General features: G+C 36.8%; 1 protein-coding gene across 1 annotated transcript in view; it reads left to right on the top strand.

Annotated features, from left to right (window-relative positions):
• The first annotated feature begins 260 nt into the window (after positions 1 to 260).
• LOC115422142 (plexin-B3-like) overlaps positions 261 to 13915 on the top strand; it is a 91510-nt gene continuing 77855 nt past the window's right edge. The window contains exon 1 of the mRNA XM_030138237.1: positions 261 to 292. The gene's annotated coding sequence lies outside the window, so the exon portion shown is untranslated. The remainder of the gene's footprint in view (positions 293 to 13915) is intronic.

Raw genomic sequence — 13915 nt, 5'->3', positions numbered from 1 at the left:
ATTACATTGGTCTGTAAGTGGAACCTGAACTAAAACCAGTTCTACACCATCGACTCCCCAAATCCATCGTCATCCGGCCTGATTGGACCCTTTGGCGGTCCGGTTTTGGCCCCCGGGCCCCCCGTTGGACACCCCTGCCCTAGTGTGTTTTAAATCAGTTCTCTGTGATATTTTCAGTCGAACTCGAAGCTGTGACGGCTCCTGTTTTCCTGTGTTTTTTGGGTACGTAGAGGTCATTGTATGTCAGTGGCTGGCTGCCTTCTGGTTTATGGCGCTCACCTGCTGTTTTCAGGTCAGTTTAGCGTCTGTCCTCCACGGGGCTGCCTTGCTCAGCGGCTCCTCAGCAGAGAGAGGGGAAAGTAGGACGAGAACAAACACGCACCGAGGGAGAAGAGACGAACAAAGGGAGGAAATTTAACTGAACACACTGAATGTGTCGACACTTTGAAGGGAGAGGGAGTCAGCAGCAGCAAACCGCAGAGATAATGTGTGTGTGTGTGTGTGTGTGTGTGTGTGTGTGTGTGTGTGTGTCTGCCTGAGGTAAGGCAGCCTGTAATCATCACCTCGACGTGTTGAAAGCAGCCTGTCCTTCATTTACATACAGAGAGGGAGGGAGGGGCGAACGACGAGAGGACCCATGAGAAAATTAAGAAAAGAGAGAGAGAGGGTGGGATGGAGGGGGGGGGGGAGTGATGGGGGGGAGTGATGGGGGAGGGAGGGCAGGAGGAGGGGGGTGTGTGTGGGGGGGGGTGACGGGAACAAAAGCCCGTTGAAGTACAAACTGCTGCGATTACCAAAGTAAAGTGCTGAATATTCAGGATGTCAGGAGGGAACAGAGGAGGAGGACACCTGAAGCATCAGTCCTGTTGCCATGGTTACGCCTGATTTAGAACGGTTGACCTAAACTAAGTTCCAGGATTTTTAACAGACACCTGACTGCCAATAGGAAGGCTCTGTGCACTGTTGCTGTGGAAGAATTTGAGGATGATGAGGATGCAGTGGTGAAGTACTAGTACACGCTTTGAAAACACAACATGAAGTAAAATGTACTGAAAGTGTGAAGTATTCCTGTCTGAGTTCTACTGTTGAATATGAGGACTTTATAAATGGAATATCAGCTGAAACAAATATTGCAATTTCTATTATTACTACTGCTGGGCAGCGATTAAAATTTTAATCACAATTAATCATGCAGATTTTTGTGATTAATCACAATTAATCGCATAGTTATATTTGGGGGGAGGGCATCAACAGCATGTATTGCCATGATATTTCAGACTTGAAGTACTCCGGTGATAAAAATAATTCCCCGTCAGTGCTTCCAAACAACTGTGTCCTTCTCCCCCCCACCATCTGAAGACATTTAAAATGAAAATGTCCATGGAACAGACCACTACTTTTCTCCATGTTTATGTCCACACCAGTTTATTTCCGGTTGTGAGTGATTGACAGGAGTCTTAAGCCCACTAATAAGTACTAACACTAATAAGCCCAATAATGTGTGATGTTCAGTTGTTCAAAGCAAGCAAAGGGGGCCCTCTAGTGGTGGGAATAAGTTGCACTAACATGTTTTGTCCTTTTGGTGTTCTCGTAATCAGTTTGGACATAAGAAGGAAGTAACAGACACGTTTCTTTCACTCTGTTTGTATGGCCCCAAAAACGTTTGTCTGTGACTATTTTATGTTCAGTTGTTGTAAGAATGAATAGTATCAAATATCTCTGATGTGAACCTTTGTTGCTGGATAAAAAGACGTTGTAAATCTTAAATTAATCTGTAAATGCTAATTGTTAGCGTGTCTATGGATTTTCCCATTGAAGTTAGCATTGAGCTAGTGATCTTTTTCCTATTCATTTAAATGTATAATGCCATGTAAATGTACTAAGGCCATGAACAGAACGCAGACATATTTTGTATGTATGTTGCAGTTTTACACTGAGTCTACAGTAAAAGATTCGCACACAAGCAGAGGCAGAAGAATATGAGTTATAATCAAACAGCATTAACGTGAGATAAAAAAGTTGTTGGTGTTATTTAATGAATGCATTAACACGGTAATAACGCATTAACTTGCCCAGCCCTATTAATTACATCATATTAATACTACTTAGTAGATTTTATTTTTTTTTTTTAATTACTTTTCTACCCAATATTCAAAGTATAATTACCTAAATATTACTAAACCTAGAGGTTGATTTTAATATTACAGCAATCGTGTTTAACAGTAAAATGCCAGTCGACGTCGCTAAACCTCCAAAGAAAATGAAACACTGCTGGAAATGAACTGTTTTTAACTTTATTATAACTGTATGCCTGGATGAGCCAAAGTAATAAATACCTAAATCAATACAAAAATTAATGTATTAATGACTTTAGAATTGAATATTAAGCCAAGTTTTATGAATCGACAGAATTTTAGCCACAATTTCTTTTTTTGAGATCAGATTTAATTATTCCAATCTGATATTAACGATCGGAGCCAAGTTATAATACAGATACACATGTCAAATGTTCTATTGTCATTGTCAAGTAATTACCATTATCTACTAAATGCTAATCGCTACATTAGTTTATTTATCACTCAAAACTATCTTTGTCCATATGAGCATTTTAGTGACGTTTCAGGGATAATTATACTAGTTTTAACATGTTTCATTCAGAGATCAGGATAGCTGATGTCATGAATTGCTTGAATATCACGTGATACAAATGTAATAATTAGAACCATGATACAATAAATAAATAAACAAACAGACAGAGTTGCATGTAATTCAGTTTCCACATGTTGCCAAGGACGACGACTTGTCATGTGACAGGGTTTGACGAATCAGGGAAAACCAAATAAAGGCGACTGCATCATTGTTTCTAAAAGTCTCAGTTTTATTCATGTCTGGCCTCATTCTTCACCTTATTGACAACAGACACTAAAAATGGGAACGTCTCCTGTTTTGGGATTTTTAAATAAAAGATATGACTGTAAACTAAAAAAAAGAACAAATCTGAACAAAAAATGAACCAAAAAACTGACAAAATAATGTAAAAATGAACCCATTGAACAGAAAATGTAGAAAAAATGGACAAAATCATGTGAAAATGAACAAATACCAACAACAATGAACAAACAAAAAACAAAACAAAAATTAACAAATCTGGACAAAAAAAAAAAAATTAACAAAACAAGTAAAACAAATTTGAAGAAATTAACCAAAAAACTAAGAAAAAAGAACAAATCGAACAGAAAAATTTACAAAATGAACAAAATAATGAAAAAAAATTAACAAATGCCAACAAAAAGTGAAGCAAATAATGGAAAAATGAACAAATACCAACAGCAATGAACAAATGTGGATTAAAAAAAATAAACAAAATAGGTAGAAAATTTTTTAAAATGAACAAAATTAACCAAAAAACTAACAAAATAATGGACCAAAAAAAGAGCAAATCAAATGGAAAAATGTACAAACTGAACAAACTGATGAAAAAATGAACAAATACCATCAACAATGAACAAATGTGGACAAAAAATGAACAAAACATGTACAAAAATGGAAAATTGGAACAAATTCCAACAATAAAAGGAAAAAAATTATGTGGAAAATTTAGATCTATGACCAAAAATTGAACAAAACAATAAAAACCAGCTAAATTAGCAGCTCTACAGGCTTTTTTTTTGGCTCTATGTACTTGATGTTTTTGTCTCTTAGGTCTTGTTAAGTTTCCACATAAAAAAAACCAAAACCAAAAACACAAATATACTTTGAAATATTACAGTGAATAAATGGTGAATCAGTGTAATTATAGGGCACAAAAATGCAGTAACTAACATTTTTTCACCTGTACGAAGACATGATTGTGAACATTATTACCTGTAAAACTAAAATGTGGGTTCTTCAGTATAAATTAGATGAAGATTTGAGAGTTAATTAAAACTAACAACCACATCTGAGCTCTTCAGCGTCTTAATCAGCAGCGTTTGGAGTAGAAAGGACTGAAGTAGATGAAGTACAAGTACCTGTAGTTTGTGTTTAAGTGCATGTTTTTTTTTGGAGGAGTAGTTTCAGTCCCAGCGGTGGGGTCAGACTCGGTGAAGACTGTCGATGAGTTGTGTTTTTTTTTTTTTTTTTGAGTCGACAGCGCTCGGGTGTGAATCAGTGGATGTGAAGAGGTGTGAAGGTGTGATCTCTGACAGACGAGCCGAGGCTGTGAAACGAACAGTAGTAAAAAGCAGAAAGTGTAGCACCGCTGCAGAACCAAACCCTTCTGAGACCGACGATTTTTATGTTCTGGGAGAAAAAACTCTGAGTCGAAGAGTGAACGTCTGACTTTTGACCTCAACCTGCATCAATAGTACGAACTCCAGATACACTATGTGGACAAAAGTATGTGGACGCGTTGGATTCAGGTGTTTCTTTTCTAACAGGGGTCTGGGATACAGTGATTCCTCCAGAATAAGGATGTAACGATTACCGGTATAACGATAAACTGCGGGGATATTCCCGATGGTTAGTGTTACTGTTTAAATTATAATTATCATGATAACCGTGTTTGATTACCGCACTTTGAAAGAGAAAGAGAGAGAGAGAGAGAGACCCTAAAACACAGGTGTCAAACATGTGGCCCGGGGGCCAAATCCAGCCCACCAAAGGGTCCAGTCCGGCCCTTGGGATGAATTTGTGAAATGCAAAAATTACACTAAGATATTAACAATCCTTTTAGTTCAGGTTCCACATTCAGACTACTGTAAATTCCGGACTATAGACCGCACCTGAATATAAGCTGCAGACCCTAATTTTAGAAAGAAAATTAATTTTGTGCACGTATAAGCCGCGGGTGTCCACCAGTGGCGATTTCTCATAGACTGCAAGAGAAGCCCGGCTTCCCCTAAAATTATGAAAATTAAATGGTTAAATCTGTTTGGTTGTGTGGACATTTCATTGACTACACATGTGTTAAAACATGTTCATCTCACAGACGAGTTCGTTCAGAATCAGCTTTATCACAAATCATCAGATTCGATGTTGTTCACTTCTCATACATTCCCGTTGCGCTGTTTCCTCATACGATCTATGCTCAGTGCATTTCCCCGTTGAAGCCTGGCTTCTATAGGAGTCTATGGGACCGAGTGGAACCTTTTTTTTCATTGCGTCAGAACTGGACGGTAATTGGATAAAGGTTTTCTTTGAGTTCAAATGAAATTCTTCCCTGTATGTAAATGGGTCTGATATGTGTGAGCTTGCTGTCATATCTATAGGTTGATTCGTTGTTAATATGATGATTAAAAAACAAAAGACAAAAAATGAGGCAATAAAAGGATAGTAATAAAAGCACATTTTCTCTTTCTTTTTTTTTTGTCGGTGGACTTATCGGGGTTTCCTTTGGATTCGTGCCGATACAGGATTGACTTGCTTTTGTGCCGGCTGTGGATTCACGGACTTAAAATGACTTGAAAGACACTTGAAAGTGAACAAATTTTTGTTTTTCGTTAGAGTAGGACTTTTAATTTATTTTTAAAATATAAAGATTAAAAACAAGTAATTACGTCTGTTGTAATATCATTTTCATTTAACATTACGCACGACGTGCGCATTAATTCTGAGATTCTTTAAATTTATGACGGTCTCTGGAGAGCTTTATTGGGTGTTTTCATTCAGAGTTTTGTTTTGTATATTTGTGAAACAATATTAACATTTGAAGGTTTACTATTTTTCCTTAAAAGTTCCCCTTTTGTGTGTGTTAATATTAACTTTATAAAGGTTAAGTTGTTAATGTTATCCATTCCTGCATACCTGGTAACAATAGACAGATTCTCCCCTGGGGTGTGGCAGCAATAAGGGAAAATCGTCGTATAAGCCGCGTCGGAGTATAAGCCGCAGTGTTTAAAGCGTGGGAAAAAAGTAGTGGCTTATAGTCCGGAATTTACGGTAGTTTGATTTCAAGTGGGCAGGACCAGTAAAATACTGTCATAATAACGTATAAATAATGACAACTCCAATTTTTTCTCTTTGTAAATGTAAATACTTTCATATATTTACACTAAAACAAAGTATAATTTTGCAAAAAATGTGAATAACCTGAACAAATATGAACCACCTGAAATGTCAAGAGAAGTAAATATACATATATACATACTTTCAATGTCCTGCTGCCGGGTTCTATTCCTCGATTATACACGAAATTTTCACAACTTCTAACCTGTATCCTCTGGACCCCCTCCGTTGCTGGTCCCCATGAATTTGTCACGCTCACCCCCCCCTTTACAGCACCCCAGTGCATGAGTTCTGAGACTGCCTACAGTTGGGTTCAGGTGAACGTTAGTGTCAGTCATGTAGGATAGAGGTGGAAGAAGACTGACACAACCTGCTGTTATTTACGCTGGTTGGTTGCCCCCCTCCCAGGATGAAGTTCAATGAGCAGAAGTACAGATGTAAAAACCAGAGGGGGGGTGGGGGGTGGGGGGGTTGATTTCCCCCACCCCAACAAATAGCACCCAGATTATATGGACAAAAATATGTGGACATGTTGAATTCAGGTGTTTCTTTTCCGACAAAACAATAACGACAAATGTCATAATATAGTTTTATATTGGAATAAATATCATTACAGTGGTTAGTTTGGTTTAAATTGTTATCTTCCAAAATGCCTCAAAGATTGTTTTAACTTAATTTCTCTCAACATTGATTTTGTTTGTTTCTTTCCATGACTATGATTTTATGAGTTCTATCTCTAAATTTCTAAAACATTTTTCATGCTCTGACTGTAAATAATAATTTTCTACCACAACTAACCATCTACTTTCTTCACATCTCATTGAGGAAGAAAAATCTACCATTAAACTTTAAGGAAATATTGATATTTTTATCTCAAATCATCATGAACAGGACATTTTACAGCTGTAGACATGATGTGTCCCAATATTTATGTCCATATAGTTTATAAACGTCAGCATTTTCTTAAAGTTTAAGTGAGCTGTGAAGAAAGTAGATGGTTAGCTGTGGGAGAAAATTATTATTTACAGTCAGAGCATGAAAAATATTTAAAATCCTCGTCATGGATGAAAAAACAACAACTGAAAAACACAAAATCAATGTTGAGAGAAACTAAGTAAAATCCATCTGAGGCATTTTGGAAGCAAAGATAATATTTTTTTCACCCCCTTCTTGGCCACATTTCTGCAGATCTTTAAATATTCCTTTTCTTTTATGGGTTTAGCTGCAAATTCCCCTCCTCCTTCAACTAATAAACCTTAAAATTCTCCCAAAAATGCCTCATTACGAAGCTTTTTCTCCAAGTTCATGAACTTTTTAGAGATACATGGTTCACACAGGACGTATAATAATGAGTATCTGAGTCTGTCACCGTCCAGAAAGCAGTATTTATCCTGTAATCCCAACCTTAACCTTAAAATAACTGCCTTAACCCTCTAATTCAGGGACTTCCATGATGCAGACCGCTATTTCCTTCCCATAGAAGAGCCACAAGTGACAGTGGAAGCAGATTTATGTCCATATGACATTCACTAATATGTCCGCACATGCTCAGTAGATGGGTGTGGTTCGATCATCTTCACTTTGGATCTGAAAGAAAAAACAGACACTGAGTGTCATATGCCGTGTTTCCACCATGTGGTACCGGCCCGACTCGACTTGACTCGGCCTTTTTGCATTTCCATTGTTTAAAAGAACATGGAATCTGGTTCTAGTTTTTTGGTATCTGGTTCACCAGGGTTCCCGAACGGGTGAAGAGAAACTAAATTATGACATGTGAACACTGCAGACCACTGATAGGTCAGACAGTTGTCACTGCATCATTTTGCCATCACGCCATTTAAAGAAAAAATTTTTAAAAAATTCGGAAGTTTACAGTAAATATAGCAGTATGCTAATAGATGATGACAGCCCTCAAAACTACACCATGGTCGGTTGAGCAGGTTCAGACATTCCTGTCTTTGGTGGACGACAAAAAAATTCAGCGTGAGCTTATCGAGACACATGCAATGAACAAGTTTATCAGCAACTGTCTGAGCAGACATCACGGAAGGTACGCTGCTATGACGACCAGGTACTCTAAAGTCAGTAGTATCCTGTAATGGAAATGTTCTCCAGGAATAGTACCTGGTACCTGAGTTGAGTCGAGTCAAGCCGGTATCATGTGGTGGAAATGTGGCAAGAGACAGACATAGGCTGGGTTTCCATTACTCTCAGAAATGTAAATTACGCAGTAGAAAACTTGTAATGGAAACACCGAAATGTTGCAAAAACTGTCGAAGATCCCAAAAAAATGTTTATACTGTCATGATTTTGGTTTTTGAGATGTTTCGATAAACAGTAGAAGTATATATATATATATATATGTATAATGGAAACTCATTTAGTTCATTTGTACCTATGTGGTCCTGGTGGTTTTGCTCAGTCCAAACATCCTCCTATGACCCTGGACTCAGAACAGGTAGTTCTAGTTTGTTCAGACCAATAGACGCTGGCTTTAGTGGAAGAACTGCTTCCCCAGGGCAGGACAAGTCTGGGGACACCAGAGGTTCAAGAACACCTCACAGTTCAGTAAATGGTACCCGGGTCAGCGGGAAATTCTGGATCCACAACTGGTTGGTGAATTCCTGATGTCCAGTTCTGTCCCATAAATCCACTGTGTGTGTCCACTGCCATAAATAAGGACTTTTCTTTTGGACGATTCTCCGTTCCCTTCTTTAGTTGTTGACAGTGGATGAACCGACACTACAGTGACAACACCGTGGAGGTTTGGATCAAACTCAGTCAAACATCTGCCTTAAACCAGCGTCTTACGAAAACTATATGGTATTTTATGAGAATTACAACATGTGGCGAAACAGAACTTTACTAGAATCTCGCATCAGAAGAAAACACTCTTCAATGGAAACACCCACAAGTAGCAACTTTCCTTTGTCGAAATTGTAGAAATATCACTTTCATTTTGCAGAAAACTGTAATGGAAACCCAGCTACAGAAAGACAGACAGGTGTCAGGATTTCCAAATTTAGTGCTAATTCTAACAAACCTGTTAAAAAAAACGAAAATAATGTGTTTCCACCCACTGCTGTTAGCCGACATGAAGATGAGGAGTTCCACACCAAGAAAATTACCAGACAGTTCAGTGCACAGTCTGAATCATCCTGAATTAATAAAACCAGTGTACAGTAGAGAGGAAAATTAATACATAAATTAATTCCACGGCAGAGATAATTAGTGGAAGCTTTAACTGAACGGACAAACACATTAGAAAACAGCATCTATGCAAAAGACACAACTGCATCAAATGGTCCGAACGTCTAATTTTGTGCAGATGCAGCAATAATTTCTGTGCAATATGAAAGATAATAGTGCAATAATGACAGTGGCACGTACAGTGTATTACTGTGTGTGTGTGTGTGTGTGTGTTTATGTATTTCAGTTTCCTTTTTAGTTCCATCCATCCATCTTTTTCTCAAAGTCGTACATTTTCATAATTATTTAACCCATAAAGACCCAAACATCCACTGGCAGCCAAAACCATCTACTGATCTAAAATATTTAATACCTGTGGATCCACTAATCCTATTAAAACATGTAAATAATTGGTGTAAAATGCAGTTATTCATCTTTTCATGGTCATCAGATATGACCCATTTGGACGTTCAGAGGTTTCGTTGTTACCGTGGAAACATCGTCATGCTGATTTATGATGCTTGTCTTATGTCCAATTAATTTGCTGTCACTTGAAGTCACTCTTTCTTCAGTTTTCTCAATTTCTGACATAATATCACTGAACTTTAATCTGAGCTTTTATGAACATTTACATGATCAGTAAATTAAATATAGGAAAATACATGATTTTCACTTAACAAAGGCAAAATGCAGGGGTTAATTTTATAATATGTGATGATAAAACACTTAAATAGAGACAAAAATTCATTTTTGTTTTGCCACAAAAGAAGCACTGGGTCTTTATGGGTTAAATATGACTAAACCCAGTTAATTGTTTTTATTTTGAGACATTTAAAGACCTAAAATTGCAGTAATTGGATTCAATACTCTCTAGGAACCCACAGATGAGTGGGTGTTGATGCCTAAATACCCTCCACATCCTGTACTCATGACGTATTTTCCTGTTAAATCCTCATTCGGAGCTGTGTTTACACTAAAATGTGTGTCTAATGTGTCCTAGGCCACACTAGTGACTGGATCACAATTAGGGATGTAACGATATGAAAATGTTACATCATGGTTATTGTGACCAAAAGTATCACAGTTATCATTATTATCGCGGTATTGTTGAAATTGTGCTGAAAATGTTCCAAAAGTACTTATACACACACTGAAATAATTTAACCAAGTTATATTTAAAAAAAAAAAAAAAATAATAATAATAATTGGCACAATGTACCTTCTGTTGCAGAAACATTCACATATTAACCCTTAGTGGTCTGAGCCTATTTTGTCCGTTTTTCAGTCCTTTTGATTTTGCCTTTATATACTATATAAACCAATGTTTACTATACCCATGTTAGGAATCTTTTTTTTCAGCACACCTTCATCTATATCATCTGTCTATTATTTTTCCACTTTAACCTACTATAAAAACATAAAAGGACAGAAAATACACAAAAAAATATAAAATCAGATTTGAAAAATGTATATAATTTACTGCATAAATAACACACAGAAGCTAAACAAACCTTTTCAAAGACTTTAAAAGTGAACACTGGTTCCAAATATTAGGTATAGAAAATTAAAATTGTAATAAATCAGAACTATACTCAAATATTTGACATAAAAGCAGATCTTTACATAGGCGTTTTCTCCAGAAAAGTGCGATAATCAAACACAGTTATCATGATAATTAGAATTTAAAAGGTAATACTAACCGTCTGCAATCTTACCGCGGTTTATCGTTATACCGGTAATTGTTACATCCCTAATCACTATATGTCTCAGTGGCTGTTTACATTGGTATTAAGGGTTCTAATCATCCAGAATGTGTTTGGAAACTGAGTGGACATAGAACAAGTGGTGCTAAATCTATCTAATGTCGTTTTTTGGTGACAATTCAACTTAAAAAAAAAAAAAAATCTTATTAGTCCATAGTTATTATAATGGAAATGAAAAGAGTAGAAGTAAACTTAGCAGTCAAAAAAAAAAAAAAAAAACAGTTGAGGAGTGTGGAATGTGCTAATGCTAATTGCTAATGCTAATAATAGTGCTAGGTGCTGTGTGTCTCCATGTGTGTAGGGTGAGTAAAACGCTGAGACTTTTGTTGTTGCTAACTGTTAGCTAGCTCCGTGAACATATGTGTGTAACAACATGTCCTGTCAGCCTTTTACAAGTTATAACATGAGGACAGATACTTTTTAGCAGTTGTTTTGAAGAGCAGAGACAGAGTTATTTGTCCAGTGTTGGTGCTTTATTTACCGCTCTTTTAGCTGTAGTTAGCAGGCTAACTGCTACCAGCTAACCGCTAGTGGCTAACAAGCTGGAAGAGGTGTATGAACTATGAAGTCTACATGTTACCGTATGCATTTATCATGTGTTTTTGTCAAAATCTGATAAAGTGAGTTAACCTTTAAAAACTGAACAACAATAAAATGTGTTTGCACAAAATGAGTCAATATTAAATCACACTTGAGGCTTTCTCGTCTGGCTCTCTAAGTGAAGTCTTTGCCATCTACCAAAAATGGTCAACTCTTCTAAAAATCCTAGAATAAAAGTGCGTCTACGGCCCACAGATGAGTGAGTGTTAACGCCTTTACCTCCACATCCTGTACTCATGACCTATTTTCCTGTTAAATCCTCATTTGGAGCTGTGTTTACACTAAAATATGTGTCTAATGTGTCCTAGGCCACATTAGTGACTGGATCACTATATGTCTCAATGGCTGTTTACATTGGTATTTAGAGTTCTGATCATCCAGGACGTGTTTGGAAACCGAGTGGAAATAAGACAAGTGGTGTGAAATCTATCTAATGTCATTTTATGGTGATATTTCAACTTGGAAAAAAAAATATTAGTCCATAGTTATTATAATGGAAATGAAAAGAGTAGAAGTAAACTTAGCTGTCAAAAAAAAAAAAAAAAACAGTTGAGGAGTGTGGAATGTGCTAATGCTAATCGCTAATGCTAATAATAGTGCTAGGTGCTGTGTGTCTCCATGTGTGTAGGGTGAGTAAAATGCTGAGACTTTTGTTGTTGCTAACTGTTAGCTAGCTCTGTGAACATATCTGTGTGTGAGAACATGTCCTGTCAGCCTTTTACAAGTTATAACATGAGGACAGATAGTTTTTTTAGCAGTTGTTTTGGAGAGCAGAGACAGAGTTATTTGTCCAGTGTCTGGTATTTATTTACTGTTCATGTTTAGCTGAAGTTAGCAGGCTAACTGCTAACAGCTAACCACTAATGCAGGGGTGTCAAACTCATTTTAGTTCAGGGGCCACATTCTGCCTAATATGATCTAAATTGGGCCGGACCAGTAAAATAATATAAACAATTGGATAATAACTTATAAATATTGTCAACTCCAAAGTTTTTTCTCTGTTTTTGAGTGAAAAAAGTCAAATTCCGTAATGAAAATGTTTACATCTATGAACTGTGCTTGAACATAACACGAACAAACATGAACAACCTGAAAATTCTGAAGAAAAATCTGTGCAATTTTAACAATATTATGCCTCAGTTTATCATTTATACATGTGAATCACGACTTACAGATCACAGTGGATCTACAAATCCACAAAACATTTAGCAACAGACAGAATATTGTTAAAATTCCACATGCTTCTCTTAAGAAATTTCAGGTTATTCACATTTTTTTGTAAAAGGCTAGTCTGTAAATGTAAACATTTTTATGTAATTTTACTTTTTTTAACCCTACAACAAAGAGAAAATGTTGTAGTTTTCATTATTTATAGGTTATTATGATAGTATTTTACTGGTTCTGACCCACTTTAGATTGACTTGACCTTAAATGATTCTAACATCCTTGATTGTTAATATCTTCAGTGTCATTTTTGCATTTTACTAATTCATCCCAGGGACCAAATTGGACCCTTTGGCGGGCCTGATTTGGTCCCCGGGCCGCATGTTTGACACCTGTGAACTAATGGCTAACAAGCTGGAAGAGGTGTATGAACTGTTACTGTATGCATTTGTCATGTGTTTATGTCAAAATCTGAAAAAGTGAGTAAACCTTTAACCTTTCATTTGTTTTTGTTTTTTTTAACTTGTCTTGTCCAGCATCATAACAGCAGAATGGTAGTCTGGCTGCCTTTTGGTGCTGAACAAATTTGCTTTGCCAAGGGAAACTTCATAAAGTATATGAAGCTCCCCTTGATATTCTACTGTGTTTATTACGAGTTTTGTTGAACCACATGTAGATGCTGGATCTGACCTTGGGGGGGGGGGGGGGGTGGGGGTGGAGGGGAGAGAACAAGAAAGAAGAAGGTGGCGAAGACCCTCACAAGAAAGTATCAGCAATACAAACAGGAACAACCATAGTGATAATTATAATGGTAACAATAACTACAACCTTTAACCTTTAAAATGCATATGAATAAAATATATTTGCATAAAATGAGTCAATATTAAATCACACTTGATGCTTTCTCGTCTGGCTCTCTAAGTAAAGTCTTTGCCATCTACAAAAAATGGTCAACTCTTCTGAAAAACCTAGAATAAAAGTGCATCTACGACAAAAAAAAATGAAATGAAACTGGATCCTAAACCGCACTGAAAATGTCCGAACTCTGCTGGTTTTTTTAAGTGTAAATTGAAACGGCTCATGAAAAGGGTGGATCGTGGAAACACATTTCTTCAGTGACAGACACCGAGCTGATCTGAATTCAGCAGATCAAACATGAATGTATTTTCTCTCTTTTTTTTTGCTCATTTTTGACTTTAACGCTCCGTCGCCTC

The sequence above is a fragment of the Sphaeramia orbicularis genome, chromosome 7 (genome assembly GCF_902148855.1).
Source record: "Sphaeramia orbicularis chromosome 7, fSphaOr1.1, whole genome shotgun sequence".
NCBI lineage: Eukaryota > Metazoa > Chordata > Actinopteri > Kurtiformes > Apogonidae > Sphaeramia > Sphaeramia orbicularis.
Note: the sequence above shows the minus strand (reverse complement) of the source record. Positions and strands in the feature narration are given on the sequence as shown.